Source organism: Budorcas taxicolor, chromosome 2, assembly GCF_023091745.1.
Source record: "Budorcas taxicolor isolate Tak-1 chromosome 2, Takin1.1, whole genome shotgun sequence".
In the NCBI taxonomy this organism is placed as follows: domain Eukaryota; kingdom Metazoa; phylum Chordata; class Mammalia; order Artiodactyla; family Bovidae; genus Budorcas; species Budorcas taxicolor.
This window is the reverse complement of record NC_068911.1, coordinates 146,985,723-146,998,546: the sequence shown is the minus strand read 5'-3', so window position 1 is coordinate 146,998,546 and position 12,824 is coordinate 146,985,723. Positions and strand designations below refer to the sequence as shown.

The window sequence follows — 12,824 nt, the reverse complement described above, 5'->3', positions numbered from 1 at the left end:
CATCTGTATCACTTCTAGGCCCTGGCGGAGCCACCTTTGCTCCCCTTGGGGTTCACCACTGCTAGATCCTCTCCAACCTACGTGGCCTTGCTTTGACTCCGGGGAACTTAGTGTCTAACTCTTTCTTTCCAGCCTTGTCTTCCTTCTAGTCCGAGTGTAACAGTATCTCATATACCATTGGCTGACGATCTTTCAGCTTTTGCCCCCTGAGTACCCCCCAACACATACATCCTTTATTAGGAAAAACAAAACAAAACAAAACTGTGAGCATCAGAATTGCCTGCATGGCTTGCTAAGGCATAGAATGCTGGGTCTCATTCCCAGAATTCCTGATTCTGTAGATTTAGGAGGGGCTCAGAAATGTGCCTTTCTGACTGGTTCCCAGATAATGGTGGTGTCCTGGCCCAGGGCTACTTTGAGAACAAGTGGTCAGACACCACTGGCTTTGAAGTTTGATAGAGCGGGGTTCAAATCCCAGCTATGTATCTGAGGGTAGTTTAGATGGTGACTGCAGCCATGAAATTAAAAGACTCTTACTCCTTGGAAGAAAAGTTATGACCAACCTAGATAGTATATTCAAAAGCAGAGACATTACTTTGCCAACTGTGAAGAAGGCTGAGCACCGAAGAATTGATGGTTTTGAACTGTGGTGTTGGAGAAGACTCTTGACAGTCCTTGGACTGCAAGGAGATCCAACCAGTCCATTCTGAAGGAGATCAGCCCTGGGATTTCTTTGGAAGAAATGATGCTGAAGCTGAAGCTCCAGTACTTTGGCCACCTGATTCGAAGAGTTGACTCATTGGAAAAGACTCTGATGCTGGGAGGGATTGGGGGCAGGAGGAGAAGGGGATGACCGAGGATGAGATGGCTGGATGGCATCATGGACTTGATGAAGGTGAGTCTGAGTGAACTCTGGGAGATGGTGATGGACCTGGAGGCCTGGTGTGCTGCGATTCATGGGGTCGCAAAGAGTTGGACACGACTGAGCGACTGAACTGAACTGAACTGAACTGAACTGATATACTTTAGTCTCAGTTGTCTCCCCTGCAACAAATGAAAGCTGGTGGCACTCTCAGTAGTTAGGTTAATTATTATTATCAGGCCCGTCATTGAGGAAACATGAAAAAGGGAACTATATCCCTCAACACATGCCATCAGCAGACATGTCAGTTCATTTCAGCCTCCCAGCGTTCCTTGCTCCCTTCCTCATCCTACAGGCACCTGACCTAGGTGTTTTCTCCTTGGTCCAGTATCTTTCTATGGTCTCCCTGTTAACCTGGGCTTACTCTTTCCCACATTTAAACTAATTGGGCCTATGTCTGATGATCTAGTCATCTGATAAAGCCATGAAAATATGTTCGTTAATTGGTGTCATTAATACTTGATGTACCAGCTATTCTTTCCTCAAGTTTTTAGTGACATTAATTATGAAAATTTTAAAAAATAAAATTATCAGCAAGAAAATGTGTATGGATGTTTTCAGGGACATGTACATTGACAGGCTAGAAGAGGCACTAACTTTGATGGGTTGAACAAGCTCTTGAGCTTATCTCAGATATCTGCATGGGGGCTGACTGTTTCACTCAGTTTAGCTATTGTACTTACTAGGACTATTAAAAACAATCGAATTAAGTTTTCAGCCATCAACCTTCAGGAATTATGGCCTGAGAGGCTTTCATGTCATCCTCTACACTGCAGCTTTCCTCCTCTGCTGCTTCTCATTGTCATCTCCCTCCATTCTTAAAGAAATCATCAAATCAATGCAGGAAGGACAAAACAGACATGGAAAATCCCACATCTTAAACACAGGACATCATTTCCTTTTAGATTCTGCATATAAGGGATGTCATATGATATTTCTCCTTCTGTCAAAGAAATGATACAAATGAACTTATTTACAAAATAGAAACAGACTCTCAGACTTGGAGAACCAACTTATGGTTGCCAGAGGAAAGGATGGGGGGAACAGATAGTTAGGGAGGTTGGGATGGACATACTGCAGTGTTTAAAATGGATAACCAGTGTTTGCTTTGGCAGCACATATACTAAAATTGGAACGATACAGAGAAGATTAGCATGGCCCCTGTGCAAGGATGACACGCAAATTCATGAAGCTTTCCATAAAAAAAATAAATACATAAAATAAAATGGATAACCAACAAGGTCCTATTGTATAGTACAGGAAACTCTGCTCAGTATTATGTGGCACCCTGGTTGGGAGGAGAGTTTGAGGGAGAATGGATACATGTATATGTATGGCTGAGCCACTCTGCTCTGTACCTAAAACTATTACAACATTGTTAATCAGCTATACTCCCATACAAAATAAAAAGTTAAAAAAATTAAATTAAAAAAAATAAACATAGGACATCAGCCCCTAGTACCTGCCATCTTACCCCTATTTTAAATTCCCAGGCAGTAAGTTGGAATGTGGCAGGTTTTTAAGATTTGGATACAACACTGCCAAGTATTTTGTTATTTAATGGCATTGGAAACTAACTGAGCTTAGCCATCCAGAAGGCAGGTGTGTTGCTTTATGGACCTTTCTGCAGAATGCATAAAAGTGATGGGTGAAAGAAGAGAGGACTCAGGCGTGGCTGGTTACCTACCCTGACAAGCAGCCACGTTTATGGCTGCTCTGTACCATCACCTTGTACAAATGAAGCTCGTGTAAGCAAAATGAGTATGCATGCAGGAACTTCCCAGTTCCCTTTTCCCAACCGAGGGGCAACCAACCATGAATATGTTTCAAAAGAGGTTTAACATTTCTGATAGACTGATTTGAAGCAGCTCAGAGCTACATTTAAATATCAGAGGTCTTCCTGCAAGGGCTTTCTACCTCAGCCACAGCCATCCTTGGAGAGATTCCCCATCACTGTATGCCAGAAAAGGTATTGGTTAGCAAGTTTCCTTTGCCCCTGTTTTATGCCATATTTCTAATAATCATCTTTTTTGGTTGCAGTTTGTTTTTTTAATGTTATTTAATGTGAAGAGTTGACTCATTGGAAAAGACTCTGAGGTTGGGAGGGATTGGGGACAGGAGGAGAAGGGGATGACAGAGGATGAGATGGCTGGATGGCCTCACTGACTCGACGCACGTGAGTTTGAGTGAACTCCAACTGATGATGGACAGGGAGGCCTGGTGTGCTGCAATTCATGAGGTCGCAAAGAGTCGGACACGACTGAGTGACTGAACTGAACTGAATCAACAATTATTAATTGTTTTAAATTACTATAAATTAATATAATTATATAATATCTACTAAAAATCAATATAATAATTATTGAAATTATTTTTTAATCAATAATTACATATTACTCCCTGCAATCAGTGCTCCCTCTGTCCCAATATCAAGCCCCATTCTCTGAGTCTGTTTGCCAAATGTTGACAAATCACAAATTCAGTCAATGCTAGTGGCTTCCTTAACTGGTAAGAAGTCCAATCCCTATTGTTAGATAAAATATATAATTATAGGTAATACTGGCTAAAGCATTACATTATTGCTTTAGTATTATCATATGAACATATGAAAAATAAGAACATGCAGTCATTTGTTACATGCAGTCATTTGTTAAGAAAACAGAAGCTCTAGATATCCACAGCAAGGTTATAAAGCAGTAAAACATCAAGCTTGACTCAGTTTCCCCTGGCAACCAGCCTGTCTCTACCAGATCTCCTTGAAATGCCTTCCATCAGTATATTTACCACGAATTCCAGTGGACAATGAAAGCAAACTTGACTAGGAAAAACACCCTCCTTCCCATTGCACAATGCCTCCTAAACTCTCCATTTGAGAGCTCTTCTCTATGAAGTAGAAGACCGATACTTTTCAAAAGAGAAGTTAAAAGAACTCAAAGACTTTTCTTAATTTTGGCTCTTCCAAAACCACAATATGGGTGTACATTCATTCATTGATTCACAAACATATATTTGCACCTATAACATGTTGTAGGTAGTAGGAACACAACAGTGAACAAAACAGACAAAAATCTTTGCATGATCTTTGTACTTCTGTGAGAAGGGGTGATAAGCAATGGAATAAGTAAAACATATACCATTCAGGGGGGCAGTTGGTGTGATGGAGGAGAAAGCAGTGGCCAAGAGTGCAAAGTGGTGATCTGGGGTGTTACCTCAGAGCTCATAGCACATATGGAGATCAGAGCCTCGGGCATGAGGGGTGTCCTGGTGGTCCTGGGCTCCTGGAGAGGTCTGAGCTAAGCAGGAAGAAATCAGTCCTAAGTGTCTCCAGCTGACGAAGGAGGGTGAGGCTGTGACTGCAGGCCAGGAAAGTGTCAGGATGTTTCCAGGAGGACCCAGAGTTTTGGATCCCTTCTTTACCAGTGATATGGAGTGTGGAAGCCCAAGAAGTTTGGTCTTATCTGTAAGAAAGGGGATCTGTGCCTCAGAGATGAGTCTGTTAGATGCTCTTGCTTCAGATCTCTGAAACTTCTGTGGGAGTTAAAGTAACTTATACCTTCCTGGAAGCCCTCTAGGCTCATCTTGCCAGGTGCTTTTGAAGACATTCAAATTCAAAGCAGGTCAAGGAATGCTATTTGCATGGCAACTTTGTTTTATTTTTGTCTGACTGCACAAGGTTTACATTAATTAGTGAAGGGAAACGGGGTATGGGGCCAAATATAGCTTGCTCTGTGTCTGAAAAGCCTGAGCTTCTATATTGCAAAGACTTGAGGTGAAGGAGGGACTTCCTAATGAGTTGACCTCAGAAAGGAGGTTTGGATGAAGGGAAACTCTCCCTTACTCTGCGCCTTCATCATCAGCAGTGATCCATTGGTCTCTGGGGGCTTCTGAGAGCTACATGGACGTCTGGGCTGTGTGAGGGAGACCGTGGGAGTCATCACGGACTGGTGGCTCCACACCTCTGACACAATCCCTTGTGTAGTTCCCGCCATGGTCAGTGACTCAAGTTTCCCTTAGAAAAGACTTGGCAGGACTGAATGTCTTGGCTTCCTCGTCAGACCTCATTCACTTAATTACTTCTAGAAATCAAATCCAACTCCCAAGGAACCTGTTAGTGATCCCACTGCCCCTTTGCCATCATCTACAGTTGAGAGGTGTTTTGTTAGAGATTACTGTATGCAATCCTAGAAGTCAGCACTGTTCTACAAAAACATGGTTGAAGAGAGTGTCATGAATGAGAGGGAAAGTGGGGTTAAGAATAGAATGCATGGGTAGTTCTGGGAGCTATGTTCAGCACTCCACCAAGCTCCTGTTCTTGAACTAGATTACCTTTGAGGTTATCTGAATGTGTAAGGACAAGATATTCAGTACAAGCATGCGCATCACCCTTCCTCCAGTCCCTCAGATGCCCTGGGGAGTGATACCCTGGACATCAAAGTACTACATGGCGCTCCAAGGAATGAGCTCTACTTCTTAATGTATGCTTAAGTGTGTGTTTGGTGGGAGGAACAGACCCAAATGTTTACATGGGGAAAAAATAGTCCCTATGCATTTTCTGTATTTTGAGGAGAAAACACAGAGAAAAATTCTCATTTTTGCATATGTTGTCTTTCTTCCTTTCATTTTCTAAAGGACTGGGTAGTCCTGATAATTAAAGAAGAGATGTTATTAGCAGGAAATGAACGTAGCATTAATTTTCATTGTGTCAACATTGTAAAATAATCTTTTTGAAATCTAATTTGCTGATGAATTAAGAGGGAGTCCTGTTGGCTTTAGACAACATAAATATAAATATTTCCTTTCATATTTTGGAGTAAGTTTTATGAAAGCAATGGGAAATTATTGTTTGTAGCTCATTAAAATGTCTGTTTATAGTTACTCTGTTTTGACATCTACTCTACACGAATATGATAATTCTGACCTTCAGTTATGGAGTCAATGAAATGCAGACTTTGAAAGTGCCCTTCATAGGATGTGCTTTCATCATGAAATATTTCAGAGACTCGATAGCCAATGGATATGTGCAAGTGTCAGAAAATTTTTCTTCTTCAGTGTGTTTGTTTAATGTCTCTGTTTCACTTGTTACTGTCTACCTAAGAGGAAGTGAGAAAATATCAAATTGAGGTGAAAGACTAATTTTCACACTTAAAAGGCTGATTTGCAAAATAGCTTCATGAAGATGTAAACGGATAGACTTAAGTGAATATTTGAATCCTAACAAGTACATACAATGGGCCATGAAGTTTTCCAAATTCTTTACAAAGAATCTCATAGTTAAAGGAGTTGAAAGTCAAGTGGTGGAATTATTAGTTGGTTCATTAATTATGGAGTAGAAGCTACTTCAAAGAATAACAGTGTAATTTCTAATAAGAGGTATGTTATTAATTATACAACTAAATATTTTTTGTGTTACCTTTTAAAGAATTTTTCTAGTTTCTCTTTTAAATAGTAATTTTAAACCATAGAGATCATAAATGTTTGTTACAGGAAATTTAGGAACTATGGACTAGCAAAGGAAAGAAAGTAAAAATCATTTATTAGCCTACTGTTCAGAGATATATACTATTTTAATTTTTCCTTTTATAAATTCCTTATTTGCATTTATGTTTAGGAAGACCATTCTTGTCTTAAGAGTAAATTGATGTTTAGATTAAAAAAAATCTCTTTATGATCACATTTTTTAGACTGAGGTCTTTAATCCAGCTGATAGTTATTTTGTATAATGGGTAGTAATGGGATGTAATTTCACTTTTGTAAAAAAAATTATTAACTTTTATTTTTTAGAATAATATATTCTTTCATCAGATGCTTGGATGTCACATGAAGAATATGTTAAGTTGTAATGCAAATGTGAATTACTTTCTGATTGTCTGTTATACTTATCTATTTTTGTTCTACTATCACACTGTTTAAAATTATTATACCTTTACATATTGTTTTAATATATATGGTAGATTGAATTTCCCAAGCTTCCCAAATGCATTCATGTACTTAGAATTTTCCAACTTTTGCCAACTTACAAAAGAAAATTACATCACATGGAAAATTTGATAGATTTACACTTATCTTTAGAGAAATAGCATTCTAACAAATTTCAGTTTTCACATTTAGAAATTAGTCATAATTTTAAAATTATATTTAAATTGTCTATTATATTTAAAAATAGTTCTTTGCAAGATTTTGTGACTTTTTTAAACTTTCATATTATATATATATATATATATATATCTCCCCCATAGATTAATATTTATTTTAATATTTTTAAGCCACCTAGTATTTGTTGATTCTAAGTAGATATCAATGTTATGCATTACTTTCATAATTTTGAGCCACTTGAAATTCAAGCTTAAAAATGTATTATATGAGATAAAAAACATAATGGTAAATGGAAGCTAAATATATTATACATCATTAAGAATGTTTTGTTATTGTTGTGTACTCGCTAAGTTGTGTCCGACTCTTACGTGATCCCCTGGACTGTAGCTCACCAGGCTCCTCTGTCCATGGGATTTCCTAGGCAAGAATACTGGAGTGGGTTGCCATTTCCTCCTCCAGGGGATCTCCCTGACCCAGGAATCGAACCTGCATCTCCTGCAATGTGGGCAGATGCTTTACCATTGTGTCAACTGGGAAGCCCAGAGAGATCTGCACTGTTAAATTTTTTTCTCTACTATCTTACTAAATTTTCTTTATAGCAGTTTTTAGTCTAATTTCTTGGATTTTTCAAGTATATTCTCATATGTAAATGATAGACGTTCTGTCTCCTGACTTTTTTCCTCTGACTTTTTTCTTTTCTGATTATATTAGCTAGTTCATGCCTACTATCTATTTGAATTTTCAGTAATAATGTAGAGCTTTGTCTTGTTCCTGAGCTTATTAAGAATGCCTCTAATGTTTATGTATTAAGCATGATTCTGTCTTTTAGGGCTGAGGTAAATGTATTTTAGTATATACCCTTAGTCTTATTTTATTAAATGTTTTAGTCATCTTTATATATAAATGGGTTTTTCCTGTGGCTCAGTGGTAAAGAATCTGCCTGCAATGCAGGAGATGCAGGAGAAATGGGTTTGATTCCTATCCTTTAATTACTCTTCTGATCACTGTATCACTGTTAAAAATTTAGTGTATATTGTTACAGAGCTTTTCCTATGCTATATACAAAGATAACAAAGGGTTTAAAAAGTAAAAATCTAATTTGTTAGTGAGCTTGAATAGTTTTTATATTTTTTGAACATTTATATTTTGCTTGTGAACTGCCTGTTTGTGTACTTTTCTGCTGGTTTTATTCTCAATTTGTAAAGATTTAATATTTTAAAGAGGTTAACTCTCGTCTCTCCCACATTTACCTTCACACTTTTACTCCCTAAAAGCAGTCATTGAATCACCGCTAATATTCTATCATGTATCCACACTTGGCTCTTTATGTACATACAAATTTAATGTCTATTTAAAATTGTATATCAGTTAAAAATTAAGATGTTTAAATATATCACCTAAAATGTATATATTATATATATATATACTACAATACTATATTATATATAAAAAAATGGATAGTCTACTCCTACACTCCTTGTTTATTTTACACAGCAGTGAAAAACATCAGGCTGCAATATACTTTTATTACTCCCCTGAAGTACTATTACATATCTCCCACCTTTAAGCTCTTAAAATGCAGTGGAAATTTAGTTCATAAATATGGGATGAAGTACAAAAAGTAGAACTATTAACTTCAAATTACATGAATATTTTTGATAGTGCCTTCTTAAAAGTTGTTCCAGCATTTTCTCAGCTCTTGGTATCTTTGCTGATTTGAGGTATCATCAGTCTCAAATTATTATCAATACAATAGTGGTATTTCATTGTTTTAATTGCTATCACTCTGATCCCCTGTGAGGTTTCTGTGTTTTCATATATTTACTAGACAGTTGGTTTTCTTCTGTATAATTTTCTTTGTATACCCTTTGCCTGTTTTCTTCCATGTGGAATTGTTTTTTTTCTCTTATTTATCTCAAGGAGCTCTTTGTTTATTAGGAATATTAGCATCATATGTGTTGATACATAGCACCATTTTAGCCAAGCACCTTTAGAAGGCATTGGACGGCTCCAAAGTCTTTTCTCTTATTTGTTCTCTGCCCATCCTTTGCTGCCTTCTTTTCCAATAGACCTTTCAGCCAGTCTATTTCCTTCTTTATTTGTATCACTGCTGAACTGGGAGATAGCAAGGGATATGAAATTAAATATTTGAACAGGGGCTTGTAACAAATTCAGTTTAGTTGAAAAGGATAGGAAAACTCCTAATTTAATGTTTATGGAGGGTGTTTCCTGTCTATTTCAGTTTTTCATGAAGCGGCTTTTTCTTCCAAATCATGAATATGACTGACTATTTATCTCAGTGAAAAATACAGAAAACTCACTGACATATTGGCAGATGAAATATAAAAAAAATGCAGTTAGTCATTTGGATGATCTAATGACTAGTGATCTAATGACTAATGAATGGTCAGTTACCAAATATTTGAAATATTTATACGATACACCAAAATGGAAATATTTTCTTTATGTGGATGCTGTGCTAATCTTTTTTTCATATTATAAAAATAAAAAACATAAAGAATATTAATTCCCATGGAAATGACTGGAGCTGAAAGATAGGCCAAAGTCAGAGTCTTTTGGTGGAAGAAAAACAGTCTAGAAATGTTATATCTTTCAGGGAAGCATTTGGATTGTAAGTTCATGAAGATGTATAGAGGAGGGAGAAGCAAATGCTTAATAAAATTTTTTAAAACAATAAATTCCTACAGCAATTACTGTAATCCTCCCCCCCCAAAATTACTTTTCTCTTTCTCCTCCTGTTTTGTGTATGCTCAGCTATTCACGTATTTCCTTAATGTTTCTATTTTACTCAGACTAAATTGATAATGTCTTCTTGGTGCTAACCTAACTTTAATAAGAATGGGGTATATTTTGTGGATTGGCTATACTCATTGTTAGCCATTGGAAAATCTTGCTTGAGGTAAACACTGAGTGTTAGTCTCTCAGTCATTTCTGATTTTTTACAACCCCATGGGCTGTAGCCTGCCAGATTCCTCTCTCTATAGGATTTTCCAGGCAAGAATACTGGAGTGGGTTGGCGTTCCCTTTTCCAGGGGATCTTCTGACCCAGGGATCAAACCCAGTTCTTCTGCATTGCAGGCAGATTCTTTACTGTCTGAGCCACCACGGAAGACTCATTGAGCACCAGGAAATGAGACAAGGAAACATGGAGGCCAAGAAATCAAAAATTATTTTTTTACCTCATTAGAGAAAAGTTTTAGAAGTATATTACTTTATATTTATTCTTACAAATTACATATTATAAAGGCTGAAGAGACCATTATTATTTACCTAGGGATCAGATTACCTTGCACATACAATATTAAAAATATTTATTTTTAAAGGCAATTGCTACATTTTACTCTTTTCTGGGAAAACTTCATTTACCTACATATATATCACTCTCCTTCCTTTTTTTCTTGGTCTTAATCTGAGAATGATGATTTTTATATTAACTGAATATTGTTTATAGTAGATTCTATTGCTTTAAACTTTCATTTATCTTTAATGTCTCTTGCTCTTGGCAAGTTATAATTCAGGAAGGCAGAAAAATCAATCTTAGCATGTAGAAAGAAAGTATTTAGCAGCCAAGATAGTTGGCATTTATGCAAGTTAAATTTTTTCAGCATTTTTGAAGAATTAAGATAATGTAGAAAATGTTATAGGGATGTTTACAAATTAGGATGTACAGCCTATACCTTCAATACAGAGGGTAGATTTTTATCTTCTTCTTGTTGCTTTTCAATATAAGAAAATAGTACCATACCTTAAAAATAGTTTACATGATGCTGGACAAATGAATCTTGCCATTTGGAATAAGATAGTCTTATCATGTGTTGGAAATTTAAGAAATTGTTCTAGTTATACTCTCTTTCAGTACACACTTATGGCTCCTTTGGCTCTTCTACACCTGGGTCATCTGTTTGCATCTACTGGACTAAGAATGAGAGCAAGCAAACCTTGGGGCTCAGTCTATTTGCTCAAAAATACTGGTACCACTGGACCACTGGTATACTAGAAATCAGTTTGATTATATTTTTTGCAGCCAAAGATGGAGAAGCTCTAAACAAGTAGCAAAAACAAGACCAGGAGCTGACTGTGGCTCAGATCATGAATTCCTTATTGCCAAATTCAGACTTACAGTGAAGAAAGTAGGGAAAACCACTAGCCTATACAGATATGACCTAAATAAAATCCCTTATGATTATACAGTAGAAGTGAGAAATAGATTCAAGGGATTAGATCTGATAGACAGAGTATAGACAGACATAGCCTCAAGAACTATGGATGGAGGTTTGTAACATTGTACAGGAGGCAGGGATCAAGACCATCCCCAAGAAAAACAAATGCAAAAAGGCAAAATGGTTGTCTGAGGAGGCCTTACAAATAGCTGTGAAAAGAAGAAAAGCAAAAGGCAAAGGAGAAAAGGAAAGATATACCCATTTGAATGCAGAGTTCCAAAGAATAGCAAGGAGAGATAAGAAAGCCTTCCTCAGTGATCAATGCAAAGAAACAGAGGAAAACGATAGAATGGGAAAGATTAGAGATCTCTTCAAGAAAATTAGAGATACCAAGGGAACATTGCATGCAGAGATTGGCTCAATAAAGGACAGAAATGCTATGGACCTAACAGAAGCAGAAGATATTAAGAAGAGGTGGCAAGAATACACAGAAGAACTGTACAAAAAAGATCTTCATGACCCAGATACTCACTATGGTGTGATCACTCAGCCAGAGCCAGATATCCTGGAATGCGAAGTCAAATGGGCCTTAGAAGGATCACTATGAACAAAGCTAGTGGAGGTGATGGAATTTCAGGTGAGCTATTTCAAATCCTAAAAGATGATGCTGTGAAAGTGCTACACTCAATAGGCCAGCAAATCTGGAAAATTCAGCAGTGGCCACAGGACTGGAAAATGTCAGTTTTCATTCCAATCCCAAAGAAAGGCAATGCCAAAAAATGCTCAAACTACCACACGGTTCATCTCACATGCTAGTAAAGTAATGCTCAAAATTCTCCAAGCCAGGCTTCAGCAATACATGAACAGTGAACTTCCAGATGTTCAAGCTGGTTTTAGGAAAGGTAGAGGAATCAGAGATCAAATTACCAACATCCATTGGATCATTGAAAAAGCAAGAGAGTTCCAGAAAAAAAACATCTATTTCTGTTTTACTGACTATGCCAAAGTCTTTGACTGTGTGGATCACAACAAACTGTGGAAAATTCTTCAAGAGATTTGAATGCCAGACCACCTGACTTGCCTCTTGTGAAATCTGTATGCAGGTCAGGAAGCAACAGTTAGAAGTGGACATGGAAAAACAGACTGGTTCCAAATAGGAAAAGGAGTACATCAAGGCTATATATTGTCACCCTGCTTATTTAACTTATATGCAGAGTACATCCTGAGAAATGCTGGGCTGGATGAAGCACAAGCTGGAATCAAGATGGCCGGGAGAAATATCAGTAACCTCAGATATGCAGATGACACAACCCTTAAGGCAGAAAGTGAAGAAGAGCTAAAGAGCCTCTTGATGAAAGTTGAAAGAGGAGAGTGAAAAAGTTGGCTTAAAAAGCAGAGATATTACTTTGCCAACAAAGGTCTGTCTAGTCAAAGCTATATTTTCTTCCAGTAGTCACGTATGGATGTGAGAGTTGGACTATGAAGAAAGCTGAGCGCCGAAGAATTGATGCTTTTGAACTATGGTGTTGGAGAAAATTACTGATGTTCCTTTGGACTGCAAGGAGATCCAACCAGTCCATCTTAAAGGAAATCCGTCCTGAATATTAATTAGAAGGACTGATGTTGAA

The 12,824-nt window shown here is 37.3% G+C and overlaps 1 protein-coding gene and 1 non-coding gene across 2 annotated transcripts in view; one reads left to right on the top strand and one right to left on the bottom strand.

Annotated features, from left to right (window-relative positions):
* The window catches only part of VWC2L (von Willebrand factor C domain containing 2 like), a 187,702-nt gene that overhangs the window by 145,667 nt on the left and 29,211 nt on the right, over positions 1 to 12,824 (bottom strand). The window lies entirely within an intron of this gene.
* Positions 2,022 to 2,128, top strand: LOC128043981 (U6 spliceosomal RNA). The gene has a single exon (XR_008198978.1). It is a non-coding gene; the product is annotated as a U6 spliceosomal RNA (small nuclear RNA).